This window comes from Helianthus annuus, chromosome 5, assembly GCF_002127325.2.
Source record: "Helianthus annuus cultivar XRQ/B chromosome 5, HanXRQr2.0-SUNRISE, whole genome shotgun sequence".
NCBI lineage: Eukaryota > Viridiplantae > Streptophyta > Magnoliopsida > Asterales > Asteraceae > Helianthus > Helianthus annuus.
Window position 1 is genome coordinate 92,753,279 of NC_035437.2, and position 18,829 is coordinate 92,772,107.

Here is an 18,829-nt window from a genome sequence, read left to right on the forward strand (position 1 = left end):
TAAAATGCAAAGCTAAGGAAAACTACTGCTTCACGTTCCACTGTTGTAGCCTGAGCACAGATGTTGAATCTTCAGTGCATTCTTCAAAGGTGATCAGTCTTTGAGAGAGCAGTGCTTGAGTCTTCAGCAGTACTTAGGAAACAGCAGTAGATAGAGCATCAGTGTTTGTCTTCAGCAGTCGTTGGATAATCATCAGAGTTTGGTTTATCAGTTGTTGTAGTTGAGCAGCACTTAAGATTCATCAGCTGTTAGAAAACCACTGTCAAGGGGAGAGCATAGGGTAAACTGCTGCTTATTGATGGTCCACTGATGAGATCCGGTTTTGGCTTTACATTATCTGTTCCTCTGTTAGGGTTCAATCCCAACAATCTCCCCCTGGAACACATAATGCCAAAACCCTTCCTTATTCAGGACCTTTATTCTTCATCAGAAGTTCCTTTGCTCTTCTTTTAAATTCTTCTTCAAATTCTTTGGAACTTGTATCATCCTCATCCCTGCACAGTGAGAGCTCAAGGAGATCTTGTAGATCTTCAACACTTAGGCCTAGTGCTTGATTCCTTGATATATGTCTCACTTCTCCATTGGTTCTGATCAGAGTCAATACATGGGTCTTTTGTTCAGAGAGCCACTTTAGTATTTTAAAACCAAATGGGTTTCTTGGGAGAGGTTTATTTACTGATGAACTTGAAATGATTGGCCTGGAAAAGAAGTGCAGAGCAGTATCATGGGCTTCAGACACTCGTATGAATGCTTGTTCAATAATCTTATTGGCTGCAGCCATGTCTGCTTCAACTTCTTTGTCGATCAGCTCACTGTTTGTGACACCTGCTGATGACTTTTGGCTTACTACTTTGACCTTTTTGGCAAGGGCTTGTAGTTTTGCCAATCTTTCTTTATCTGAAGCTATTTTCTTCATAGCTTCTTCTATCTGTTCAGCTTCTTTGTTCTTTTCTACTCCAGCAGATAGCATTTCTTTCTTCTCTTTTCTCAATTTTGTTACAAAATCTTCTGCTGTGCTGATCTGTGTTTCGAAAATTTTGACTTGTTCCTGCAGCTTTTTGTAGTCAGACTTTTTGGGAGGGTTAGAGGCTTTCAACCCCTGCTTCTCAAGCCTTTCATAAGCTTCTTCAATTTGCTGCTTTGACCATTTTGCTATGGCCTCCGCAGTATCCACCTTTCCATCCACCAACTCCTGCTTCTTTCTTTTATGCTCGGAAATAAGATCAGCTATGAATTTGTTGTATTTATTCCAATTTGGGGCTGTCTTTTTCTTCCGTGGATCAAGTTTAATCTTTTCAATTCTGTCAGCATCAAGCTTCAATGCAATGAGTGGCCAGTCTTTGAACTCTGTTTCTTCAGCAGAATAGAACTTTTCTTTCATTATGTATGCAAGATATTCCTTTCTTAATTCATTTCGTTGTTCTGCTTCAGGAAATAAGCTTGACACCTCTTTGTTCAATTCACTTGCATATTCTGCTATTTGTTTGACCTTATTGAGCAGGAATTCCCTTCTTTCCAGAATGGCTTCATCGCCTTGATCCTTGCATTCAACTTTGGCTCTTATCCTTGCTTGTCTTGCTTTTATTTCAAGATATTCGTTCATGTTTTCTGGAATTATGAAGCCTATGAGAGAAGGAAATTTCCTTTTTGTAAGATCATCTATGGTGTAAAACTGCTTCATCTCATTTTTCACAGCTTCTAATTCCAATGGATACTTAGCCGCAACAGGATTATACTTTTCATTAGTAGCCTGTGCTGTTTCTCTTTTTCTTTTGAGAAGCTTTGTAGGTTTTGGTGTTGGAGTGATAAGATCAGTGGTGGATTTTTGACCAACAGTGGTTGAAACAACTGGTGTTTCATCCACTGTTGTCATTACAACTGCTGATATGTCAGCAGATGTCTTCCGCTTTTGAGCAGGGGATGGTGGTGACGGTGGTGGTGAATCGTCATCAGGAATGAAAACCCTTCTCCTTTTTAGTGTAGGAGAGGCTGATGATGTTTTGGGTGGATCAGTGGTTTGAGATTTGATGGCAGTGGTTTGTGATTGTGATTGACTAACAGTGGTTGAAACAACTGGTGTTTCAATCACTGTTGTCATTACAACAGATGTTGTAACATCTGCTGTCTTCTGCTTTATGGCAGGAGGCAGTGGTGGTATGATTTTAGATGATGATGGCTTGGTGGTTATTGGTTTTGATGAAGGTTTTTGTGCTGTGGACACAGGTGGTGGTGGTGGAACAGTAGTTGTGGTGATTTGTGTTGAGGTGGTGTGTGTTGGAGGTGTGTGTGTTGATGAGAGGGCAGCTGTTTGGCTACTGACAGCAGTTTTTGTAACTACTGTTGTATCAGCTGTTGACGTTTTTGAGGTTTTGGGTTTTTCTGGTTCAATGTATATCCCATCTTCTATACCTTTCTTTTTCAGCTTGGTTTTCTCCCCCTTTTTGGCATTATCTGCCAGGGGTGTATCCATGAAGAAAATGGTAGATGGACCTTTCTCACTCTGAGCAGTCTTTTGTATGCTAGCTTTTATAGCCTTGATGTCTGCTTGAGTGTCTTTGAACCGAGATTCCACCATGTTGGTCAGCATTTGTACTTGATTAGCATGCTTTTTAGCAGCCATTTGTTGCTGTTGTTCAAGCATGGGCTGGAAGATATTCCAAAGCTCATTTGCAGCAAATGCTTGTGGAGCAGGTGCTTGAGCAGGAGGAACAGTTGATTGGGCTGTTTGAGCTTCTAACAGCTGCTGCACCATATCTTTTATTTCGGCAACAGAAGATTCTAGATTTTCAACTCTGGCCGTCAATTCATTGTATTTTGAATCATCACCTGAATAATTAACAGGATCATCTGAATCCCCACCAGCAGTGGTTGTATCAATGTATGACTTAGGAGCTGTGGCCCAAAAGTCATCCATTGATGCCCCCTTTTCTTGGTACTGGGGACTTCTTTCTTCAGCACTCGATAATCCTTTGATGTTACCAGCAGTTAAAGATAACTCACTGGTGGTTACCGATGTTGCCATGGAAGAAATTGCCTTCAAGGGAGTCTTAGTTATGTAACAACTGTCCAACTGAAGATCTGTTGATCCATCAGTTGTAGTTGCTGCTCCACTTGAACTACCACCGAGAGTTACTTGTAACTCAGGGGGTGTAACCTCCTCAGCTGTTGCTGGGTTAGCAGAGGCATGAGCATCAGACCCAGTCACTTGTGGAGGTATTCTCTCAGTAATAGGTGACAGAGAGGAACTGGTTTGTGTCTGTGCCATATCAACTGCATGCAACAGGGGTATTATTGATTGTGGTAGTATGATTGGTGAGGGTATGGGTGTTGAAAGAGACATGTCCTTGGGATCAGGACTGTGGAAGATGGATCCGAGTGGATACAGAGCTTCATAATTTGGTGTCCCTGTGCTTACAGCCTGATCCTTTTGTGAGGATGCAGGAGGAGTTTTAGGCTGGGGTTGAGATCTTTCTTCCATCTGCTGTGAGGAAGTGGCAGCAGTGGTTTCTTGTGACTTTTGTGTTGTCACTGGCATTGACTCTGGGACCTCATCTTCCAGAGTTGCCTTTGGTGTGGGTTTGGTGGGTTTTCTGGGTGTTTTTCTTTTGGTCTTTTTGGTGGCAGGTGTTGGTTTCAAAGCAGTGGGTGTGCTACTTTGATCACCTGGAGCAGTGGGCTCAGCAGTGGTTGCTTGAGGATCAGTAGAGTTTCTAAAACCTGCTCAGCCTCCTTTGTTTTTAATTTTATCGGTGCCATCATTCTTGAAAATGTTTCAATTGTTAAACAGTTTATTTTGAATGAGACACCTTGTTTGGGCAATTCTGCATCTTTCTCAACAAACTTTTGTTCAAAATAGTAGCTTAGAAATCTTGGAAAGAGTAGAAATGTTTTATTATCAACGTTCTTTACCAAATCATCAAATATTTCCTGGGAGTAGTTATAGTTTTTGTCATTTAAAATTGCATACCCCAAGCATTGGATTTTCGTTGGTATCTCATTAAAAGACGTTGTTTTATTAGAAACACACATGAGTAGTGTGTGGAATAAAAATCTGGGTGCAGAAGGGAAGTAACCCTTTTGTAGGGTATCCCTATTTGGTTGTTCTGCATAGCCCCTGTTCATCAAATCCTTTACCAACTCGTCTTTTGTAAATGAGGTTTTTCCATTTAAATCATCGAGTTTAAAGGTTTCAGAGATGGATTTTGGTGAGATGTTTACCTTCTTACCCTGTATCGAGGAGTTGATGGCGGCGATGATATCTCCTTGTTTTTCAAGGGTGGCATGTTTCCAGAACTCTCTCTGGGTATCAAGGTAAATAGGAGCGTCTGCTGTTATCAAAGTTTTGTACTTTGATGCAGAAAGGATGTCAAGGATGGAGTCGAAAGTGTGGTTATCGGTAGGTTTTGTGAGTATACCTACATAGTTGTGTGGAGCTTTGTAACGAATCTCCGTTGTTTCAGCGACCATTTGAGTGGCATCTGCTGTTGTGGAGGAAGATGATGGTTTTGATTTTGATTTCGATTTTGGTTTCGTCATTTTGGATGAAGAAGATCGAAGAAGTTTTTGGAGTTATGAGAGGGAAACTGCTATGAGAAGAGAACTTTTGGAATTCAATTCGACAGTAAAACCCTATTTGGATTTAATCAGGGTTTTATTTAGGGAAAAAGTGATTGCTGATGTGGCAGTGGTTATTTTGATCTGAAAGCTAAAAACTGACCACGTGTCAAACATCTGATGGAATGGTAAATAATGGAGGACAGTTGTTTTGACAACTACTGATGGATCAAGTATCAGTAGTTACAACGGTAATAAAATGAAACAGTGGATGTAACAGTGGATGGAACAAAGATTTTAAACATCAGTTTTTTGGAGAACAGAGGTTGACACTTTAGCAGTGGACAGACTTTAGTGAGCAGATGTTAAGGCACCACAGCACTTTAGAAACAACAGTGGTAAAAGATAAAATTGGTTCAAACAACTGATAGTGCAGCAGTATTTCAACTTTTGACAAACAATGTTAACATCTGCTTGCTCAGATGTAGAACTTGATTTTGCTTTGTGCAGACACAGTATCTTATCTAACATCTGTTGAGCATTTGAGATGCTATTCTTAAGAAAATACATTTTAGATGTAAATTATCAAGATTAAATTGTCAGCGGTTATCTACATGGAATTTTGTTCAAGGATTTGCCATATGTCTATTATTGTAGACAATGGTTTAGCATCCCAGATGATGAAGACATTTCTACCTGAGCTGCTCATTTTGTGTCTAATTACCTGAACTAGAGCAAGAGTATCTCAGTAGTCTAAATCAATTTGCAATCAATTTTTGATCTGTGAAAACCAAACTTGAGCTTAACATGACCTTGATATGCGTGTCATTTCCTTTTGATCAGTTTTAGGGATAGTAATTACACACAAAAATAAGGTAATTACATCCAGACTAGAGATGAACTTTTACAAAAAAAATGAGTAAAAGATCATAATATATATACATATATATATAGGTAAAGGATCCTGTAAAAAGTGGCTAAAGTGTAAGAAGTGTAAGAAATAATCTGGTGTTGACATGTGTCCATCAATTATATTAATGAATAAGGGTAATAATGTAATTTACTCCTAATAGTAGTTAAAGTCAATTAAAGGAAATTAGATCATGTGTTAACTATTTTAGGAGAAATTTTAGGAAACATATTATTTCTTACGATTCTTTCTCCCTCATCCCCACCAAAACCATAGCCCCCAAGATGAAACAATCTGCCTCTCTCTAGACTCCGGTCACCGAAGTAAAGTCCGACGACCTTCTCCGGCCGTATTTCCGGCAAGCCGACACCCACAAAAGCCCCTCCCTTCTCTCCGGTGAAACACCTTCTCACCACCATGACACACCGTAACACCCTTTCTGTTCTTATCTTTTCGACACAACCCCACAACATCTTTCGCAAAAACCTTATACAATGTTTTTTGGATTCCAGATAAAACATCATGACTTGAATCATAGATGTTTAAAACACCACGCCATGAACAATGTCTCCAGATAAAACACCATGACTTGAATCATAGTCATGGTGTTTTAAAATCTGGGAATGTTTTATATTGATAAAACACCATGACTTGAATCATAGATGTTTAAAACACCACGCCATGAACAATGTCTCCAGATAAAACACCATGACTTGAATCATAGTCATGGTGCTTTAAAATCTGGGAATGTTTTGTATTGATAAAACACCACGCCATGAACAATGTCTCCAGATAAAACACTATGACTTGAATCATAGATGTTTAAAACACCACGCCATGAACAATGTCTCCAGATAAAACACCATGACTTGAATCATAGTCATGGTGTTTTAAAATCTGGGAATGTTTTGTATTGATAAAACACCATGACTTGAATCGTAGATTTTTAAAGCACCACGCCATGAACAATGTATCCAGATAAAACACCATGACTTGAATCATAGATGTTTAAAACACCACGCCATGAACAATGTCTCCAGATAAAACACCATGAGTTGAATCATAGTCAGTTTTATCCAGCTGTTTTAAAACACCACGCTTTGAATCTGATTACAGTTCTCTTTATGATAATGTATGACGAATATGCAACCAAAGACCTCCTACAATTAAGGTGAATCATTAATTCCGATATTTAAGGAAAAAAAGAGTGAATGTAGGAGTTTTTGGTCATGTATGATATGGTTACCATATTTCAAACATTGAAAAAGACACTATTGCCCTTCAATTTTACATAAGGTCCCTCTAATTAAAACACAATTTACATTTTTATACCCTATTGATCTCAACCATTAGATCAAATATCTAATGGTTTAAAACACTTCTTACTCTTCTTACATTTTAGACACTTTTTACCATATCCCTACCCTATATATATATATATATATATATATATATATATATATATATATATATATATATATATATATATTTAAAATACATCTGGTTTTTATTTAAGAGGAAAACACCTTAACAAAAATCAAAGGAAGTTTTGAAAATAATCAAAAGGATCCGACAATTTTCCAGTAAATTCATGATCATATTATTCTCAAGTTATTTTGACCATTGTTTGGGTCATTTTCTTGTCAATTGATTTTAAATTCCTTTTAAGCACCATCACTGAAGATGCTATTGTTACCAGAACAATTCCTGTATTGATGTATGCACACAGTTGCAAAATGACCACTAATGATCTAATTTGAACCTCAAGAGTGTTTTATGCTTATACTCTTTTGCTTTTGATTTCAAAAGTTTTTGAGATAGCTACACTTTGAGATTTGTTCCTTTTTCTTTTTCCCTTTTTACCCTTTTTATTCATATGTTCAGAAATACTCACTAGGAGATTATATTTTGAACATACTTTGTCCATAATCACTTTGAAGCAATGTTTTGAGAGATCTGACCATATTTGATCATGTTTTATTACAGATCTTCACATTTACCTATGATTAGGACAGTTTTGATACCTAATTTTCTCAATGTGTTTTGGACAAAGTTGATTTGGTCCTTTTGAAGGTACTCAACTTGCCTTTGTGCACATGAGAGATTTTGCCTAAAGTTTTATTTCCCTCTTTTCTATGTCAGCGGTATTCTAGTGTTTTGGATGAACACAAGTTCTGCTGAACTGAGGTACATACTTTAGTGTTTATTGAAAACATCACAAATATCGAAACAACAACTGAAATCAATTTTGAAAACATCGAACAATCCCATAATTTATCAGATATTTTACAGATCTGAAAACTATGAGTGACATATTCATGAAAACACTTGTTGTGTGAGATTTGTGTGCCATATGACATCTTGGTTGATTTTCAGAGTTTTTGAATAACCATTTTGACCATGATTCACTCGTTACTCTGTTTTTCAACTGAATACAACCAATCCTTTAGTATCAATAACTTTTGAGCTGAACTGTTATGTCAAATTGATTGTTAGATCGAATTTGACTGTCCAAGCTCTGATACCAATTGTTGGGATCTTGGGGCCATTATGATTGTGTTTGTTTGCATAAAACGAATAAGTGCAGTGGAAATGAGTAGCAAACTTTGTAAACATAATCAAAGGAAAGTATAGATTGATAAACAGTTGCTATTTCATTGAGTCAAAAGATTTACAATAGAAAGCAAATGATTACAGCAAGCTTACAATCTAGACTCCCCCTTAGCCTGATACACCAGAGTTGGTTGCACAAGATGAAAGGATTGAATTGAGGAGAAGAACTCACTCAAAACGATCAAATATAACAGTACAGAATACTGTCATATTTATAGGCAAACCAAACTACTGATCTACCTCAGCTGACGTCACCATGATAGTGACATCTAACGACCTAACAAACTACAAATACTGTTCTATACAAACTACTGACATGCAACATCTGATAATCAGTAAAATGCAAATCTAAGGAAAACTACTGCTTCACGTTCCACTGTTGTAGCCTGAGCACAGATGTTGAATCTTCAGTGCATTCTTCAAAGGTGATCAGTCTTTGAGAGAGCAGTGCTTGAGTCTTCAGCAGTACTTAGGAAACAGCAGTAGGTAGAGCATCAGTGTTTGTCTTCAGCACTCGTTGGATAATCATCAGAGTGTGGTTTATCAGTTGTTGTAGTTGAGCAACACTTAAGATTCATCAGCTGTTAGAAAACCACTGTCAAGGGGAGAGCATAGGGTAAACTGCTGCTTATTGATGGTCCACTGATGAGATCCGGTTTTGGCTTTACATTATCTGTTCCTCTGTTAGGGTTCAATCCCAACACTAGCTGATCATGATCTAATCATACCGCTCGACGATCTTCAGGTCAACGAAACGTTACACTTCGTGGAAAAGCCTGTCGAAATCATGGATCGCCAAACCAAGCAACTCAGGCGCTCCCGCATCCCTATCGTGAAAGTCCGATGGGAAGGCAAACGAGGCACGGAGTTCACTTGGGAACTCGAAAGCGACATGAAGGCCAAGTACCCGCAGTTGTTTAAAGAGATCTGAAGCATCAAATTGGTAAATCACGGTGATGTACAGCTTTCAGCCTAATTTCAGGACGAAATTCCCTAAACAAGGGGAGGCTGTAACACCCCGTTTTTTCGAAGTCAAAATCAAAGTCAAAGTTTGACTTTTATCTGTAATTAGTCTATTTTAATTTTTGTATTATGTGGAATAAGTGTTGTCTAATCAAATGAATCGAAGGTTAATCGAATGTGAGTCGTTAATCAAACTCGAATAGTAGAAGTATTAGTAATTAATCGATAATCAAGCTAATCAAATCGATCATCGAACTCGAACCTCGAATTATGCGAACTTTGGTATTGTTATACGTGTGTGTGTGCCTTACGTGTTACTTGTGCGTGTTTACTTTATGTTGATATGTGTGGTGATCAATCAAATCGAATCGAAACTCGAAAAGCAATCGAACTCAATCGAAATCGAAACCGAAATGTGAAACTAGGATGCTTATGTTAGATATAGTAGTTGGGACTGAAAGTAATTTGATTAGGAAACTCTATCGTATACGCATCATCGTCCATCGAAATCGAAATCGAAATATCAAAAACCGTAGCAAAACACTCAAAAAGGGGTTCCTGATCGAACAGGAGTCACTGATCGAACAGGCTAGCCGATCGAACATGCTGTTCGATCGAGCAGCCCAACCGATCGGAGACCCTGGCTGATCGGTTACCACTTTCCTCTTTTGGAGCCTATAAATAGGGCTGTCATTGTCATCTTTACCACTTTTGGAAAGCTCTGACCGACCAGCTCCTATTCTTCACCTTTTCTCAGATTTCTCTCAACTCCGGTAAGTTTTCACTCTAATTCTTGTATGTTTTTGATCATTACACGATTCTACACCTTTCTACCTTTCAAATCTTGATTTCTAACCGTGAAATCACCAAAATCTAAGTGTTCTTGGATGATGTCATCATGGTGTTCTTGAAGAACATCATGTTTTGGCCTCATTCAACCATGAATGGCTTAAGATCTAACCGATTTCCACATAAATAAACTAAAATCTATCATAGATCTAGACATTTCACGGTGTGAAAGATTGGGAGACGGATTTTCCAACTTTTCTTTCAACTCTTTTGCACTCATGACCTTCAAACCGGTAGAAACGGAGCTTGAACCAGCTCACTAATCATTCTAACAACCACGTGGTTCAAGGCTCAGATTCTAACTACGAGGTTCACCGATTTCGGGTTAAACGTTAAACTACCGTTCCGAACAGTTCACCGGCCAGACTTGGGTGATTCCTGTCCGAACCGGTGAAGCAAGTAAGAACCCACGTTCTATGGTTCAACTCGTCGTCAAAATACTTCGAAATCATAACAAATAATCAAAATAGCCAAGTGTTAGACGAAAGGCCAACCAGGTCAGAATTGCTGGCCGGACGGCTAGTCTGTTCAAACGAACAGTCCAGCCGATCGGACGTACCAACCAATCGACCGGGCCAGCCGATCGGCTAGCACATGGACCCACACTTTTCAGATTCATGAAGTATACTATTGACGAAGCGATGTTCGATCGAATATGCTACTCGATTGGTAAACATTACTCTTCGGATCATGAGATACTATGCTTCAACACTTGATCATTTCAAACTAAAGTGACCAACCGATCGGTTAAGCCGACCAATCGAACGGCCGTTCGATCGATCGACCGACTCGAAAGGTAAGAACACTTCAATGTTTTCAAATAATGCTGCAAAAACTTCAAAAGTTCAAATCATCATACACAAACACATCCTTCTCAAAGGAAGAAACAATCCACTTGAACTGTCCAACCGATCGAGCCTTCCGGCCGATCGAGCAGACCATCCGAACAGTTAGACCAACCGAACGGTTGGACTGTTCGATCGAACCTGCTGTTCGATCGACCAGACTGTTCGACCCGTTTACACTTATTTGCATTTCCGCGTTACTCATCGTTATACCATCGAACTATTCAGGCTAACCCTACTCTCAGCGCTCCCTTCAATCCATAATCGATCACTGTGAGTATACTCGATCCCTTTTTGGCTTTCAGCACTTTTGGGTGTTACATACGTTACTTATCAAAATCACGATCGAACACACTATTCAAACTATTTGAACGCTAACCGTTTGCATGTATTACGTGACTAAATGAATGCTTGTTGTTATGTTTACACATGGAATGCTGTCTACCTGCCTTAGCAACGTAGTGCTATAGTTTGGACTCAGCACCCGTTCACACGGGGGTTATTAAGGACAATTACTTGCATGGATTACGGTGGTAATCGTGTATTGCGAACTGTCTCGGACAGTCAACCCGCAGTCATTGGTATCGATGGACCCATGTCGATAATTAACATGCTTCGTTTTCCTCTATGTACGTGCTGGTTATGCGTAAACTACTCGAACTCTATATGCTATTATCAAACTTGTATGCTCACCTTTACATTATATGTATTGACTTTATTTTTAACGTATGTGACAGGTGTTTAAGGTGTATGCTTGCTAGGAAAGCGAGGCTAGAATAAGTCTCTAGAGGCCCCCAACAAATAGATGTCTGTCAAGAACAAGCTTCTAGTGCATAGTTGTCTGTAGATCTTGTCAGTCTGGGTCTTTAGGGGCATTCGAACAATATCTATTTATTTTGTTATGTTAAATCTGAGTTGTCGGAATAGAATTACTTGTTTGGATGTTATCTGTAATAATGTATTTGTTTATTCGGGAAACGGTATGGGACGTATCTTTAACTTGATTATATGAATAGTTGTTATGGAAACTTCTGGACCATCCAGGCAAGGCAAATGTGGTTGCCGATGCCTTAAGTAGGAAGGAGAGAGTAAAGCCTATAAGAATCAATGCCAAGAGCATTGAGATAAAGAATAGTTTGAACAAAAGGTTGTTAGCTGCGCAGAAGGAAGCTGTGCTAGAAGCTAACTATCCTGAGGAAAAGCTAGGAGTAACTGAGGAGCAGTTATCCTATGGCAAGGACGGAATTCTGAGGTTAAATGGACGAATATGGGTTCCAGTTTATGGAGGACTTCGGGATGTCATCCTCCAGGAAGCCCATAGTTCCAAATATTCCGTTCATCCTAGAGCTGATAAGATGTACCAGGATTTAAAGGCAAATTATTGGTGGATAGGCTTGAAAAAGTCTATAGCCACTTATGTAGCTAAATGCTTGACGTGTGCTCAAGTTAAAGTCGAACATCAAAAGCCGTCAGGTTTGCTACAACAACCTGAAATCCCCACCTGGAAGTGGGAAATGGTGACGATGGATTTCATCACCAAGTTGCCAAAGACTAAGAAAGGAAATGATACTATTTGGGTAATAGTAGATAGACTGACTAAGTCAGCACATTTCCTACCCATTAAGGAGACATATAGTTCTGACATGTTAGCCCAATTGTACATTGATAAGATTGTATCTCTGCATGGAGTACCAGTGGCTATTATCTCTGACAGAGATACCAGATACACGTCACACTTTTGGAAAAGTTTCCAACAGTCTTTGGGCACGCGCTTAAACTTCAGTACGGCTTACCATCCTCAGACGGATGGGCAGAGTGAGCGTACCATTCAAACTTTGGAAGACATGCTTCGTGCATGTGTGATTGATTTAGGAGGTAGCTGGGATAAGCACCTACCTTTGGTCGAGTTCTCCTACAACAATAGCTACCATACCAGCCATACCAGCATCCAGGCTGCACCTTTTGAGGCACTATATGGTAGGAAGTTCAGAACGCCCATCTGTTGGGCAGAAATTGGAGACACTCAATTATCAGGTCCTGATATAGTCTTTGAGACAACGGACAAGATTGTCCAGATTCGCGACTGCCTAAAAGCTGCCCGGGATAGGCAGAAGAGTTATGCTGATAAAAGGCGAAAACCCCTCAAGTTCAAGGTTGGTGATAAGGTTCTGCTTAAGGTATCACCTTGGAAAGGGGTAATGCGATTTGGCAAGAAAGGTAAGTTAAGCCCAAGATATACAGGACCATTCGAGATCATCGAATGTGTAGGATCAGTGGCTTATAAGTTAAACTTGCCTGAAGAGCTCAGTGATATTCACAATGTATTCCACATCTGCAATCTGAAGAAATGTCTAGCGGATGAATCGCTAGTCATACCACACACAGATGTGCGCATAGATGAGAGCTTAAAGTTTGTGGAAAAACCTGTATCGATTGAGGACCGGGAGGTAAAGAAGCTTCGAAGGAAGTATGTGCCTATTGTAAAGGTCAAATGGGATGCCCGTAGAGGTCCCGAATACACGTGGGAGTTAGAATCTACAATGAAAGAAAAGTACCCTCATTTGTTTCAGTAAATCTCGAGGTCGAGATTTCTTTTAAGGGGGTGAGGATGTAACACCTCGAAAATTCATGTCCAATATTATATCGACACGTGTCATGGACTTAAAACGTGTAAAGGATTGATTTAGAAGGACTAAAGTTGACAAACAAGAAATCTATTTGCGTAAAAGGATTCAAAATGTCAACAATGAATAAATATATCTTTCAATAACCCTACATGATGATTATACCCTTAAACGAATAAATCATGGATCATACGAAGCTAATTGTGAAAGAAAGTGAGGAATTACAAACAAACATGTTTAAAGTATACCTCTGAGTGATCTTTTAGAAAACCCAAAGCTTTGTAATGGTTAATTATACTCACAATAATGTGTGATAAAATTTCACAAGGTTTCGATAAAGTATGGAGAAAGTTATGACAATATTCGTATGCAAGGGGTTAAAAGCGTCAAACCGCAAAAGTATGTCAATTCATAAGGTATCGGACCTTCCGGAATATGACCATGAGTTTAGCATACTCTAATTAACCTTTATATAGCTTAGTTATAGGGTTAGAGGTGTTCGGTGCGCAAAAATAAACTTTTATGTCATGCAGGGACTAAAAGTGTCAAAAAGTGCACAAGTTTGCATTTTCGCGCATATCTTGCATTCTGAATATCCTCGGACACCCAAAAATTTATGTAAGCACCAAAATATTTTATTTTAGTGTTTGGCTTGATAAAATTCCATTCGTCGCGTAATTTGGTTCGTTTTTAGCGTTCGTCCGTATTTCGTCGTAATTAGCCGAACAACGGGACCGTACGACCAAACGAACCGACATCCGGCATATGTTTGAGCATGTTTCGTGTTCCCTATGCTTAGGCATCATTGCAGAGCCTTAAAATGGTTTAACGGGCCTCAAATGTGTCGGGAATGGCAATTATCAAGCGCAGGGGCCAAATGTGACAAGTTCTGAAAATGACCATGTGTTTTACAGGTCCTTACGGACCGTATACAGGACCTTACGGTCCGTATAGATGCCAGCAACCAGAAACTTGAAAACCAGCTTTGGTTTTGCTCTTGTCTCTCATTTCTTCAATCTAGGGGCTGCCCATTGTTTTGTAAACTATGGGTAATAGGTGTATGGCTCAGATTTGATGCCGCTTTACGAGGAACGATCCTAACGGTTCTCAAAAACCTATAAATACCCACCTTGATCATAGTTCTCATTGCTCATTTTCCTTCAATCTTGCTCTCAAACTCAAATCTGAGGATCCTTGCCATTTGGGAACCTCCTTTTGAGTTATTTTCTGCCTCTTGGACCTTTGTAAGTGTCCTTTCATGCTTAGTTTAATTGTTTAGCGTTTTAAACTGAAAAGTCAAGCGTTATCGATAAGCACTTTGACTTTTAATCGGTTGATCCATTGTTCGCGTCGAACATGGCTACGTGACCGTAATTAGGTAGGTGTTTAACCCTCTAAAGGGCACCTCCTAATTACCACGTTTGCATAGTTAATTGTCAGGTCAAACTAATTAAAATAAAAGTCAAACGGGTTTGTTTTTAAACAAAATTCATAACTAGTAATATAAAAGCTATAAAATCAGTTTTGTCACTTTAATGACTTGGTAAATATTAGTTGAACATGTCTAAGCATGTTCAACCCGACAATTCTAAGTATAGGCTTGGTTCACAACCAAAAGTCGCAAAGTTTGACCTTTGCTTTGACTTTCAGTTCTGACCCGAATTATCTTGAGTTTATTTATGCCTTAGGATCCCTTGTGACCATGTTATATGGTAGTATAACCTCCCAAAGTTATACTACTTGGTTCTTTAAATTAAAGATCATTGCATGTTTCCATAATGCCTAAATGTGACCATAATGCCCTTTGATGTTAAAACAAGATTTTTGAAGATGTGAAAGGACGAAAACCTTTATTACTGATTTATAAACATGTCCATAAAATTTCACATCAGTTTGAGGTCTAGATTAGGAGTTATGCTCATTAGCGTAATTAAGAAGCTTTTTAGTAAATAAACCGCATAATTAGCATATAGCCTACTTAAACCCAATTTTTAATACCAAACTTTTTACCCACTGATGTAATATAATATTTTGGGATTTTTGGAGATTTTTATTTATTTTTAGGCTGAGCATAACTTAGAGTTCTAAGCTTGACTCGGGAATTGTCGGTTTTGCCCTTTTGGGCTATAAAATGAGTTTTACAAATTCTTGACCCCAAACCTTTTTCTACTAGTTTAATATGATAAATAAATTATTTTGAGCCTTCTGGAATTATAAAAATATCAGCTTTTCTTTAAAAACCCAGAAATGGCTCCAAATCGCCTTTTTAAGCATTTTTAACGCATAGTATGTGTCACACCCCAACCAATGGCGGAAACATCGGGATGAGACGAAGTGTGAAGATTGCTAGAGACATCATAACGCTATTTGTGACAATATTTTAATAATCCCAATTTCATTTCATAACTTCAAATAGTCAACATTACATAAACTCAAATGACAACAAGTTCCAAAAAGTAATACATAACAACATAAGCAAAATTTGATACAACATATTAACCTAAACGTCTATATGTGTATCTAGGCATCAACGCTACTTCTTTTTATAGCATCGTCATCATCAACCTGTAACATGTTTAAAAATACAATTCAATGCAAAAGCAAAGGCGAGTATACAAGTTTGATACATACATAGCAAAAGATAAGTTTTAAACAATTCCTCATAGCAAGCATGTGATTCAAGATAAACATCTAAACATGGTATGTGTCTAACATATCAAACCAAGGAAACGCAATATGCTCATGACATAACCGAAGATAAAGAGGCGGGTCGTTAATCCTATAGCGCTACATATGTCACGGTTTGGCTCGTACGAAGTTAATGATAAATTCAACACATAAGTTTCACCCAAGTTTAAAGTATCAAGCCATCACTTATACAAGCATGTTATAGGAATGTTCATGTGTTTAAGCAAAATGTTCATGTGTAAGTTTGTTGATAGATAAAACATGTTACACCCCAAAAGTGATAAAAGTAAAAGGGGGAATACGAGTATACTCACATTGGTTGCGTATAAGAATTCCTTGTAACGCACGAGTAAAGATTGAGAAATCCAAAAGAACGAAACAAGTACCCTAAATGTTAAAATACCATATAACGATCTAGTTAATATTTATAGATTAAATCTCATCCTAATATTCATTATTTACAAATTGATTAATAATTTGTATTATATTATACTTGAATAATAGTTTGATTTATTTACTTTGTTATAAAAAAACATACTAATTAAATGCATTGTTTGATTTTTGATAACATTATTTGATTCATGACAATAATTGACTTTTAAATGTTATATTAAAGATTTAATTGGTAAAGTGATTTATTATTTACAATAATACTACTAAATGTTTCTAGTAAACCTAATGTGCTTTAGGTTTTTATTTCATAAATACATTAAATCATCCATTGTCTTCGTTGAAAACAATATCCAACCCAACAAAACATCAAGAAACCCAACTATTATGAGTTTTATATTTTTTATTAATCAAAGTCTACAGCCCCTTTATATTAACAAAAAAAAAAGAAGTAACGAGAGATGATAGACAGTAGGCATACCGAACCGTGGAACGATGATCCGTAAGTTCCGTCGAGCTCCGACGTGCGTCCGCGATGTTGACCGTATTTGACCCGCTTGACCGAAAGCAAAACGAATCCCGAACAAGGACCGTACCGAGTCTGACCCGATGTTCCAGGACCAAACAAACCGAAACTCGAATTAAACTGAATTGTGACCCAAAAACGAATTAAAACTCACCGGAAAAGAACGGCAGAACCGTCGTCTTCGTCGTCGCCGCTGCCACTGCCCGTAACCACCGTCTTTAGGCCGCAACCACCACTGAAACGCCACCCACCACCGTGCTGCTGCTGTGGTGGTTCTGCCGCCGCCTCCGAGCGCCGCCACCAAGTGATGGTGGTTGGCTGATTGCTTATCAGAGAGGGAGGGAGACGATCAAGAGTGGAGAGAGATAGAGGATGGTGTGCGATGGTAAAATGGTTGTGAAGGCTTTTGTCATTACAGTATTCAAATGTCTAGGGAATTTAAGGAAATGGGTTGGTGTTAAGAGGGTATTAAGTGTGATTTAGGTGGGAGATAAGAGCCATAAAAATCAGCCAATGGCTGATCAGCCATGTCTCGGCTGCAGTGAAGGTCAGCCGTAAGTTTTGCTGGCCAATTCACGTTCCTTTTTGGTCCCTTATGGCTGATGACTAACGTATTTAATATATAAGTGGTGATATCTAACAATTAATAAGTGAAGTGTGAAAAGGAACAACCAATAGGATGGGCCGCAAGTTCTAAAACAACTTATTCTTTTGTTAAAAGGAGTACATAAGATTATTATATGTATATTATAATGTTTAGATTACATGATACTTGAATCACCATGTATGAAGTTTTACAAAAAAAAAAAAAAAAAACCTCAGTTTGATATGTCTATTCCCTTTTACTTGAAGGGTATTTTTATAAGTTAGAAGTTGTAATACTCTAATACTAATATATTATATTATGGACCAAAGAATTTTAGAGAAATTTAAGAACGATTAAACATAGATTTTGGAATAATTTAGCCAATTAAAAATATAGTACAAACAAGTGTAAGTCTACGGTAGGCATATTAGTGGCATATTATATGATACTAGTATGGAATTTTAATATGTAATCAAATAACTCATTAAGCATATATATATCTATTAATGTTTAATCTACATGTTAATAAATAATAAAATAAAAGTATAGGTTGTTGATCGTGAACGTAGAACCAAGTGTTTATATGAGATAAACGTCTAAAGTCATGTATTTCGTTACGAGAAGCACGAATGTGTATTGAATGAATGTGTGTATCAAATGTATAAACGTATTCAAATGTACAAGCAAGGTTAAATAAACGAGGTATAATTTGTATGAGATACTAAATTTTATTACGATCGAAGTTACGAATTACGAAAATAGAAGCGAAATACGAATACGATACGGATGTAAGTTTCCAAAAATAGGTACATGAGTAATCTTTCTAATTAAAGTAGGTTTCAAAACGCGAGGCGTTACAATATGTATCAAAACTATTTTAGATATATAAGACTTGATACCTACTGATGTTTTAAGTAAACTTTCATACTTTAGCAGTAAGCAAAAGTCTTAAACTCAGAATTCCAGTTTTGACATTTCTAGCCTATGTGAAATTACCAAAATGCCCTTAAGATGCATAGTTTGGTTATAAGTGATAAATTTCGCATATAAGTTATACCCTACTGATGTAACTTAGTAAATTAAGTATTTTCACTGATTTAATCAGACCTATAACTCAGATTACCATTTAACCTCTTATATAACCTTTTAAATGACCAAAATACCCCTTCGGGGCATAAGTTGGTTTTAAATTCATTTTGCGCATAATGGAAGATATCCTACTGATATCACAACATATCAAAGGCATATTAACTTATGGAACATGTTCATGACTCTTATGGT

General features: G+C 37.8%; 1 long non-coding RNA gene across 1 annotated transcript; it reads right to left on the bottom strand.

The window, feature by feature from the left end:
- Positions 1 to 15,724: 15,724 nt before the first annotated feature.
- On the bottom strand, positions 15,725 to 17,577 carry LOC110940659. The gene is made up of 3 exons (XR_002593401.2): positions 16,918 to 17,577; positions 16,361 to 16,433; positions 15,725 to 15,923 (listed from the first exon to the last, which is right to left on the bottom strand). It is a non-coding gene; the product is annotated as an uncharacterized LOC110940659 (long non-coding RNA).
- Between the last annotated feature and the right edge of the window lie 1,252 nt (positions 17,578 to 18,829).